Source organism: Mus pahari, chromosome 13, assembly GCF_900095145.1.
Source record: "Mus pahari chromosome 13, PAHARI_EIJ_v1.1, whole genome shotgun sequence".
Taxonomy (NCBI): domain Eukaryota; kingdom Metazoa; phylum Chordata; class Mammalia; order Rodentia; family Muridae; genus Mus; species Mus pahari.
Window position 1 is genome coordinate 52865379 of NC_034602.1, and position 11499 is coordinate 52876877.

The window sequence follows — 11499 nt, forward strand, 5'->3', positions numbered from 1 at the left end:
TCTTTCGCCTTCTTGCGGTGTGGGACTCAGCGACTGCTAGATCCTTGGACTTCCATTCACAGCTACTACTGAACCATTGTTGGGATTTGGACTGCAGACGTAAGTCATCAATAAATTCCTTTACTACATAGAGACTATCTGTAAGTTCTGTGACTCTAGAGAACCCTGACTAATACACTCTGTATCCAGATTTAATTCAGTATTTTATATCCAGCAGTATTAAGTCCATTTTATCTATATTTAATTTTGGATATTTAATTCTATTTCCTAATATCATTTATTCTCCATTTAATTTTTAATGATAATATTTAAATTTTTATTTGATAAAATAATTTTTAATTATTTTTGAGTTCCACCTACATATTTTTAACTACTTTGATAACCGGAAAGAAGATATTTTAAACATGCGGAAAAAGTCCAACATTTTAAACATCTGATTTTTATAGTCTCAATGTCAGTCAGAGTTAAGAGGCAAACAGACTCATTTGATAGCATAGAGGAGAAATTGACACAGGATGAAAGAAGTAGAAAATCATATCTAGGCTTAATATTTATGAAATTGCTCAAGGAAAATGCTTTTAATTCCGTTCCTTGGTGGAACACTGATGCTTTTTTGGCACTCTGAGCTTATCACTAATCTGTATAAACTGACATGTGTGATAACCTATTAAGAAAGAAGTGTAAATTTGTTTTCATTTATCTGCTTCTTATTTATCAAGAAAGGAAAATTAATATTGCACAAGTTTGTAGAGCTAAGATGGTATCCAGAAAACACAGTCTATAGATCATTTCCTTTATCAGAAAACTTACTTGAACATGTTTGCTCATGTACTTGAAATATTTGCTCATCATACGTTCAAATGCATAGTTGTATGCATATAAATAAAATAAACTCCTTTAAAGCCCTTAGCCGTAACTACCATTGTAAATAATTTCATCATATTATAGTACCTCATCAGCTGTTAGGAGCTTTAATCTTCTTACAGAATACCTAGATTTTGGTTCTAAGCACCCATATTGTGACTCACAGCCATTTGTCACTCTAGTTCCATGGGATCTAAGGCCATGTATGGCCTCCTCTAGCACAGGAGATATATATATGTTTATACAGCCAGGTAAATATTCATACATATAAAATGTAAATAGCATTTTTCCATTCTTTAGGTAAAATTCTAGTTTTTCATCTGCTCAGATAATTGTACTGAACAACCTCTATTTTGATTTGGTGAATGAGTTACTCATGTAAATGCATGGTAAAAATATAAAAATTGAACTCTACACAATATTATATCCATGAAAATCATATGGCTTTTGCTAATAATATTATACATGTAATCTTTTATGGCATGGATTCACATCACCTCAAACATAGCACTATCAAGTGGTAAAATTTACTAGTCTATATCTTGTTACAGACAGTGCATAATACATAATAGGATTATATTATTCAATTTCACATTTTTCCTGTCATGAAACATACTATAATTCCATAAAATGATTAAAATTTCAAAGCATATTACAAAAATTCACAGTTCATATTAAGTACAATGAAGGCTTCTGCTCAGTTTGCACAGCTCTCTCTCCCTTAACCTCATTTTGTTTCTAAAATCATCATGGTGATAGTTTTTTTCCTTTTTTAAGAGGATTTTAAAGATAAGCAGAAAAGGATTGAGATAAGTAAACATAGGCTAAGGAAGTGAAAAAAAAAAAACTAACCTCTAGGGCATCCAATTATTTTCACTGTGGGATAACCTTTTGCATTCATTTGTAGACCCCTGAAACATTGTTTTATACTGCACAGTTCAAAATAAGTGTTTTTATATTTTTCAGTTTGTGAAGCAGTGAAAAATAAAGAGAACATATGGCCTCAAATAATCTTTATTTTTTAAAAAAAAAATCTTCAGAATAAACCTGGAAAATGTTCTCTGCTTTGGAATAACTGTATTTTACATTTACTTACTTGTCAACTGTAAATTCTATATTATTGCATGCTAGTTGACCCTAAATAATTTGTAATTTATCACAAGGACTTATATGAAATAGAAACAAGTATTATGTACTTGGTAGTTGGTACTTTTTCAATTCCAGGTAATTTAGTGATGAACCACGACTGTCTTAAAACACAAGTGTACATCCATTTCAGAAATTGACATTTCTGATATTCCTACAGCCACAACTGGAGCATTAAATATAAAATTTCAAAAAGGGTAAATATATCCAGTAGTATAATCACTTCATATTTATATACATTGGGACACTACAATTATATAAATGCATTTATTTAATTGTTGCCAGAGAATAAAGACATACATTGACAGACATACTTTTCTATATATTAATTATGCATTTTGATTTCATTTTAAAGACATTTAGAGACATCTCAATTTTTCAACTGTTGTCATTTAAATATTTCAATAATGTGTGGCACAAACCAGTTATCTTGATGTTGAGAAGTAGTCTTGGTTTAGGGTCGGTTTTGTTTTTTATGTCCTTTATTCTTAGAAACCCTTATAATTGGCATTGATTCTTCGCTCGGATTGTTGCTGAATTCTGTCTCTCTCTCTCTCTCTCTCTCTCTCTCTCTCTCTCTCTCTCTCTCTCTCTCTCTCTCTCTCTCTCCTTTTTCTCTATCTTTCTGTGTCCCTATCTATTTTTTGCCTTTCCTATTTATCACACTGTACAGTTCCAGATTATTTGATGCTGACTACATTTTCTGAAAGAGTGATTCTATCTTCAAAATATTTTTTTTGGAATCTCTGATAGTTATTTTTTTAACTGTTTTTTTCAAGACATGGTTTCCCATGTAGCCCTGGCTGTCCTGAAACTCACTCTGTAGACCAGGCTGGCCTTGAACTCAGAAATCCACCTGCCTCTGCCTCCCGAGTGCTGGGATTAAAGGCATGTGCCACCACTGCCCGGCCATGACAGTTATTTTTAATAAATAGTTTACACTGGGTATGTCAGTAACTGAACTTTATACACCTAGAACAATAAGAGAACAAGAAAAACAGAAGCCAACATCTATATTTTAATAGATCCATTAATTCCATATTAAGACAGAAGTCTTGAATATATGAAGTTTCCAGAGAGCAATGAAATTCACTGTATGTGCTCCAAATCAGTCGGCTCCTGAAGCTAAGAAACCAGTGTTTTGCAGTGCCTCCTCTTTTATTTTTAATGTATTCAAGTTTATTTATTTATTTATCTATCTATTTATTTATTTATTTATTCTCTCATATATTACATACTGGCAGAAAATTCTTATTCCTCTCCTCCTCCCAATCCTACCCCCAGTACCCTCTCCTCCAGATTTACTCCTCCATATCCTTATATAATAATAATAATGATAATAATAATAATAATAATAATAATAATAATAATAATAATAATAATAATAATAATAAAGCAAACCAAACTTCCCAGGTATATCCATCAAGCATGGCTTAAAAAGTTACAGTGGAACTAGCCCCATGCCCTCCTATCAAGGTTGGGTGAGGCAACCCAGTAGGAGGAATGGGCCCCAAGTACAGGCAAAAGAGTCAGACACTTCCATTCCTATTGCTGCAAGTCCCTCAAGAACAACCCCTCCCAATCTGTCAAATCCCAATCAGTCCCTAGTAAGCCTGCAAAATCTACTCTCTTTACCTTCCCAGTGAGATTCACTTGAGTCATCTTTATTACCTAGCCTCTTTTGGTCTGTGCGTTGTAACATTATTATCCTGAGTGAGGTAAACCAAGCCAGAAAAGTTAACATGGTTTGTACTCTTAATATGTATTATCTGTTAAATTAAGCAGTGGCCCCTCTTAAAATAAAAATGAGAAAAATGATATTAGTTAATTCAAACACTCACTGCAGTGTCAAATAAGATAACTAAAAACCTTCAACAGATTCCAAACTGAGACTAAATTATTTATCTGTTAAAACATTGTTGGAAAATATTACTTGGTTAGTTTTTTGAAATTTTATTTTTATTCAAAAAATCAATATATTTTGAAATTGTAAAACTGTGATAGAATATTTTTTGGGCTTATGATAGAATATTTTTTCTTCTTTCTATTTTAAGTTTACAAAACCAAAATAAAATATAACAAAAGATATTACTGTACAAAAAAATTAAATGTCAAATTTTTATTTAAATGATTAGTGTTGGTGACAAAGAGAATTTATTTATTTCTTTTTATTATGGTACATGCCTTTATTTTTTATCTTTATATGATTGAAGTTCTGTTTTCTTTAATTGGATAATTTCTTTATTTTTTTAAATGTTATCTTCTGTCCAGGTCTCCGCTCCAGAAACCCCATCACCCAACCCTCTTCCCCTGACTCTATGAGGTTGTTCCCAACCCATCCACCCACTAGAAATAGTTTTTGTTATGAAATTCTATTATGAATCAGTTAGTCCTATATTTTACATCCATTTTAATATGAAAATCAGTAAGTGTATTTTGGAAGACAAATTAAGAAATCAACTCAACAATATGGGTACACAATTAAGAAACCCTAATTATATTGTTGTTTTTTTTTTAACTCTTTTACCTTAAATGTCTATTTCTCTTATTGGTCGAGAAATGGATAACATACCTTTTAGAAGTAATGAATATTTTCTCACCCAGCCCTATCACCCCTGTACCTACTCACGCCTGATGGCCTTCCCTACATCCCTGATCCCTCCTTTCTACCCAGTTCCCTCTCTGGATTCACATCTGTTGACTCTTCAGATTCCCCTTCTGACTGAGATTCATGTGTGATCCTTTGAAACCTCTTTTATTTCCCAGTTTCTTTGGGTCTATGGGTTGTACAGTGGTTGTCCCTCACATTCTGGCTAATATCTACTTACAATTGAGTGCATACCACATATGTCTTTCTGGATCTGAGTTTTTCACTCAGATATTCTCAAGTTCCAACCATGTGCTATCGAGATTCACGATGTTTTAGTTTTTAATAGTTAGATAGTGTTCTATTGTGAAGATATACCATATTTTCTTTTTCCATTCTTCAGTTGAAGGACATCTAGGTTGTTTCCAATTTCTAGTTATTTATGAATAAAGGTGCTATGAACATAGTTGTGTAAGTATAACTGGCTTGGATCTCAGTGGGAGAGGATATGTCTAGTCCTTCTGGCACTAGATGCCCCAGAAGGTAACCAAGGGTGTATCCTCTGCTCTGAGGAGGAGATGAGGGTGTAAGGGGGAGGGATTTGTAAAGCTGGGACTGGAAAGAAAGGAGGGAATGTGGCTTTAATCAACATGAGAACTGAATAAAAAATAAAAATTTAGAAATAAAAAAGAATGTAAATTAGTTAAAGGAAATAAAACGGAGAAAGCAATATGATTATTTGATCAAGCATTATGAATAAAATTCACTGTCAAAAAGATATAAATTACAAATTTATCTTTATGATATTGTCTTATGAAGCTATGCTTTAGGTTGCCTATACTGTAGTATTAAAGTGGAGACAAGTTTTCATATGGCAATGTTTATTCATCATTACTAGATTTCAAAAGCATGAAAGATGATAGTAAAAGTTCTTATCCCTTCTTGAGAATGTCTGTGGTCAAAAGATTAATAAGGACATTAATACTGTCCTGACATTGAACAAACAATAACCTCTCCAAGACAGTTTTGGGAAAATGACAAACATTTTAGAGCACATGGATCCTCATTGTATCTTGTGAAGTGCATCAGAGTTTAACTCACAACCTCAATCCATATGTTGCACAGTATCTGTGCCAAACCTAGCTTGTAAAGTAATTAATGAGCATATGCCTTCACCAAATTAGGCACATATTTAAATTAAAATACATATTACATGTTATAGATTTTCTTTATACCATGTTTTGAAGTACTGCAGACAATTATTTTTAACATACCATCAAGTCACAATTTTAAAAAGAATGTTATTTTCAGTTTTAGTATATCTTAATGATCCTGGTGAGGTATGAGTATTGGAACAGATACCAGTTTAACCCCTTTTCCCGTCAAGACAATTTTTCTTTCACATGACACTTAAATTTGTGGTTTATTTTTTGATAAACCTCCCTTTGAATGTCTATAAATAGGCAACATATGAAACAATAACATTCTTAAGTCCTCATAGCAGTAAGTAGATCATTCTTTTCTATTTCCTGTAGAAAATTAACCTTAAATATCTATAAAGATGTGATCAAATGCTCAGTGTGATAGATAAATTCTTTGCTTTAAACAATAATGATGTTAACATTTGACAGTGTTTAGGTTGTGAGTACCAATGAAGCCCTTCACATAAGCATGTACCAATATCTTAGGATAATAAGATTTTGGACTAAGTAAATGCAGTGAAGAAGAGGCAGAGTGAGTTATTTATTTCAACACAATGAGCCCCTATTAGAGCATAAGTTTCATTACTCCATCATTCATACTTTCCCCTTGATCATTATGAATATGGTACATTAAAATTAAGATAATTGCAGTTATGCCTTATGAGCTCTTTGGAAATCTTTTATTATTGTTACTTTTATTTTTTAACAGTCCTGTTATTATCCCCCTCCATCTCTGCCCTCTGACAGTTCTTCATCCCATTCCTCATTCCTCTTGTCTCCAAGAGGATGTCCCCCAAGCCCCCACCACACGCCCATCAGACCGTCCCACTCACTGGTACCCCCAGGCTCTTGAGGAATAGGTGCTTCTCTCACTGAGGGCAGACCAGGCAGTTCGCTGCTGTATGTATATCTGGGCTTCCTAAGAGCTAGTGTATGCTGCCTGTTGGTGGCTCAGTGTCTGAGAGATTCCAGGAGTCCAGGTTAGCTGAGACTGCTGGTCTTCCTATGCTGTTGCCCTCCTCCTTAGCTTCTTCCAGCATTTCCCAAATTCAACCACAGGGGTCCCGACTTCAGTTCATTGGTTGGGTGTCAATATCTGCAACTGTCTCAGGCAGGTGCTTGTTGGACAGTCATGCTAGGCTCTTGTCTGTGAACACAACATAGTATCAGTAATAGTGTCAGGACTTGGAGCCTTCCCTCGAGTTGGATCCCACGTTGGGTCTGTCACTGATCCTCCTGTCCCTCATGCTCTTCTCCATTTTTGTCCCTGCAGTTCTTTTAGACAGGCACAATTCTGGGTCAGATTTTATTTACTGTGGGATGGCAACTCCATCCCTCACTTGATGTCCTGTCTTTTATACTGGAGGTGGGTTCTACAAATTCCTTCTCTCCACTGTTGAACATTTCATCTAAGGTCCCTCCCTTTGAATCCTGAGAATCTCTCATCCTCTCTAGTGCATTCTAGAGTGCCCCACCACCACCGCTGAGCTTATATATCTCCATTCATTGTGCTCACCCTCTCTTCTCTCTTGTTTACCCCCTTCCCCAATACATGATCATGTTTCCTTTCCCCCTCCTCTTCCCCTCTCCCACCAGATCCCTCTCTGCCTCCTGTGATTGTTTTCTTCTTTCTTCAAAGTGGGATTAAAGCATCCTTAGTTTGTAAACATTCTTGAGTTCTGTGGATTGTATCCTGGGTATTCTGTACATTTTTTTTTTTTGCTAATATTAACTAATTAGTGAGTACATATCATGCATGTCCTTTTGGTTTTGAGTTACTTCACTTAGGATGGTATTTTTCTAGTTCTATCTACTTGCCTGCAAAACTCATGATGCCCTAGTTCTTAGTTCTTAATAGATGATTAGTATTTCATTATGTAAGTGAACCATATTTTCTGTATCCATTTTTCTGTTGTGTAACATCTGGGTTTTTTCCAGCTTTTGGCTATCAGTGATAAGGCTGTTATGACATGGTAGAGCATGTGCCCCTGTGGCATGGTGGAGCACCTTTTGGGTATATGCCCAAGATTTGTGTAGCTGGGTCTTCAGGTAGGTCTATTTGCAATTTTCTGAGGAAGCCTCCAGATTGCTTTCCAGAGTGGTTGTACCAGTTTGCAATCCTAGCAGGAATGGATTTCTCCATATCCTCTCCAACATGTGCTGTCACCTGGTTTTTTGATCTTAGCCATTTTGATTCTTAAGATGTGGAATCTCAGGGTAATTTTGATAATTTGCATTTCTATGATCACCCAGGTCTTTGAAATATTTAAAATGTAAATTTCTTGTTTTGGGGTATCTCAAAGAGTATCAATGTTTCCAATTTATGATTATACTAAGTTTTTAATATCATTTTATGATTATGGATTGAGTTCCTAAGACCATCAGAAATATGTGTTTTCTGATGGTCATGACCATCAGACCATGTTGAGAACTGCACCTTTAGAAAATGCACAGGACAGTGATCTAGTTGGATAACAGAACACAATGAATTCAATCTAGTATTAATCTGGAAGTTTCATTCTTACTTGCTGGCTTTCATACTTCTGGAATGTATAATATCAGAGGAGAAAATTAATCATCACCTCCATCCAGCTGTGAACATTGAACTACAATGATGCAACTGTGACATTAACATCATTGTATTAACCAACCGCTTTCATATTTAATTTCAGAGCCACAAGATAGGACTAATACCTGGTAATATTATAAAGCTAAGGGCCTATCGTTAGACGGGTGGATGATAGGCACTAAGAGAGAACCTATTATGCAGACAAATGGTAACAGTATTTAAGAGATTTCTAATGACTTATCTTAAACTCATAGGTCAATGCATAACTCAAAAATCATTAGAGGTGTCACATACTTGTCAGTCAATGAGGTCATTTAGAAAAGATATTTTCTCTCCTGTTTTGTTGGTTTGGTTTTGCTCCAATGAGACTTTACTGGTTTTGAGGAGATTCGTTTTCAAAATCAGATTCACCATCTTCTGATTATGAATAAATAAATGATAGATGCTCCTAGTGATGTTTTGTCACAAGTATTATTTCACAAGTATAAACTCTTTAGATGACAATACAATTTGTTATTAAAATTATTAAATTATTGAATTATTAAAAATAAGCTGAGCAGGGTGGCGCATGCCTTTCAGCCCAGCACTAGGAAAGCAGAGGCAGGCAAATTTCTGAATTCAAAGCCAGCCTGGTCTACAGAGTGAGTTCCAGGACAGCCAGGGCTACACAGAGAAACCCTGTCTCCAAAAACAAAACAAACAAACAAACAAATTATTAAAAATAAATATAACTATTAAAATTAGAAAAATAATTAAAAATTTTTAGTGTTTCTAACAGAAAGTAACTAACAATAATTTGCCATAAAATATTTTCTCTAAAGTATGATTATTTTTCAGATGTCTGATTTCAGAAATGTGAAAGAAGTTGTACATAGGTTATACATGTAATCTGATATTAAGAATACAATTTTAGTATGTTTTCACTCACCAAATTTCTGGTTTGGAATAATCATAATCATTTCTAGGCAACCTTATATTTAAAATGGAGAATAGAGATTTTAATTTGTATATCACAAAATAATTTTTAAAGAGGAACGTAGAGATGGAATGCAACAGACTATTTTGAAATTTAGAATATAAATGAAAATAAAATATTTTTAGAAAGTAACAAATAAGTTTTTGACTAAAGTCCATTATGCTTTGAGATCCAGAATTTTATTTTTTATTGAAAAGTCACACAATTGTTAAGCTCGTCTCAAAAAATTGCACAAAATGTAACAAGGGAAACTTTACATGCTCAAAATCAACATACTTGCTAGGGATTCAGTGTATGATGGAAAATAATAGGGTGCATGGACTTCCATTTTTTTATTAGAATGATTATTGCATTAAAGCTTATCTTTAAATACACAAAAGCATAAAAAGCACAACATAAATGTATTGCTTAGGTCTAGTAAATTGAGTGTAAAGAAAGTCCTTACAGCAATCTGGAAAACTGAGTTCTATACCTGAAGTTGTTAGTGTACAAAAGAAGAGGCTATTCTAAGAGTATTCCTCTGAGCATCACACATGTGTTATGGTATATAATACACACACACACACACACACACACACACATATACCCCCCCATATATATATATATATATATATATATATATATATATATATATATATATATATATATATNATATATATATGCATATATTAGTAAATTAAGAAGTAAAATCAGATCTTATTTATAAAAATTATTAAAATTCATTTTAGAAATATTATAAACACATTAGGATTCATAAGACAATACAAAAATCACTGATTGATTTTGCTTAATATTATATGTATTTGTAAATAAAGAGAACCATTGAAATTAATGTAAACCATGTTCAATTGATATACACTTTTTTTACTTCTCATAAGACTTTAAATTTTTTCAAAAGAATGATTTTAAAGTTATGATAATACTATTTGTAGAAACTAAAAAAAAAAAAGTTCTATTTAACATTTCAATTCACAATCTCCAACATGAAGGGGTTATTTGATTTAGTTGGATTTTTCTGAGTGATGCTTTAAGTGTCATATTCCATTGATAAACCTTTCCCTTTTAGGACAGTTAAATCATAGTGAATAATTTCGTTCAGTTTTTCTCACATTAAAGTCCAAGGTTTCCTTCTGAGATTTAAAAAGCCACAAAACTATATAAACATAAGAATTACTTCCACATTAAAGGACTGATCACAGCAGGGCAGTGCTGAAGGCCCAGGGAATGACTCAGACATTGAACTGAAATGGAACACTCCCCCCAGGTGATTTAGAAAATGTCATAATCTTTTCAATGTGATGAACTGAACAGGCTTAAAGAGATCAAGGTAAAAGCCAGTGTGGAGGCTAAAAGGTGCAATCATCACAATTTGAACTTTTAATCTGAAAGACCTTCAATTTCCTCTCCCATTGGCTGGATAGCTTAAGTACAGGATTCACCTAATTCCAGATCATCTATTTGAGGACATCTTAAAAGCACCATAAAGCATAAGGGATCATGCTGGACGTTGAGAGACTTAAGCAACCAAAGTCTCCTGGTGCTGCGTCACAGATTCTAACTTTTAAGTATTTCCGCCCCTGAAATATAAGGAAATGCTCTTTAAAGCATAATCAATAACCACTGAAATGGTAAAATCAGTCAGTCTTACAGGGTTGATTTTGTGTCAGTAAGACTGAGAAGACATACTTGGGGAATGACAGTAGATTGTTGTAAAAGTTTGTACAGTTGTGCACAGCTGCTTCAAGGCTGAATGCCATTTCCTTGGAACTAAAAACTCTGCGAGTCAAACAACCTAGTGAAAAACAGCAGCTTTTCAGTGGACCTAGAAAAAGGATTCCATGCAACTTGTTAGAAACATAGCAGTCAGTCGTGATTGACAGGGATATGCCTGCCCCTTCACAAAATGTAGAAGAGTCCTCTTTGAAACATTGAGTGTGCATAGAATGATAGGAAGCAGTTTCACCAATCTGTTAGAGAAATAGGGTATTCAGTAGGATGAACTAGTGAAAACAAGAAAAACATGTTCATCTGCTTAATATAAACTTTAATGCTGTAAATCTGGCAGGCTATGTCAATATCACATGGATCATGGAAAAGTTCACTGGACAAAAAAGAAAGAAAGAAAGAAAGAAAGAAAGAAAGAAAGAAAGAAAGA

General features: G+C 33.8%; 1 pseudogene; it reads right to left on the bottom strand.

Annotated features, from left to right (window-relative positions):
* LOC110330305 overlaps positions 1-849 on the bottom strand; it is a 21307-nt pseudogene extending 20458 nt beyond the window's left edge.
* Positions 850-11499: the final 10650 nt, after the last annotated feature.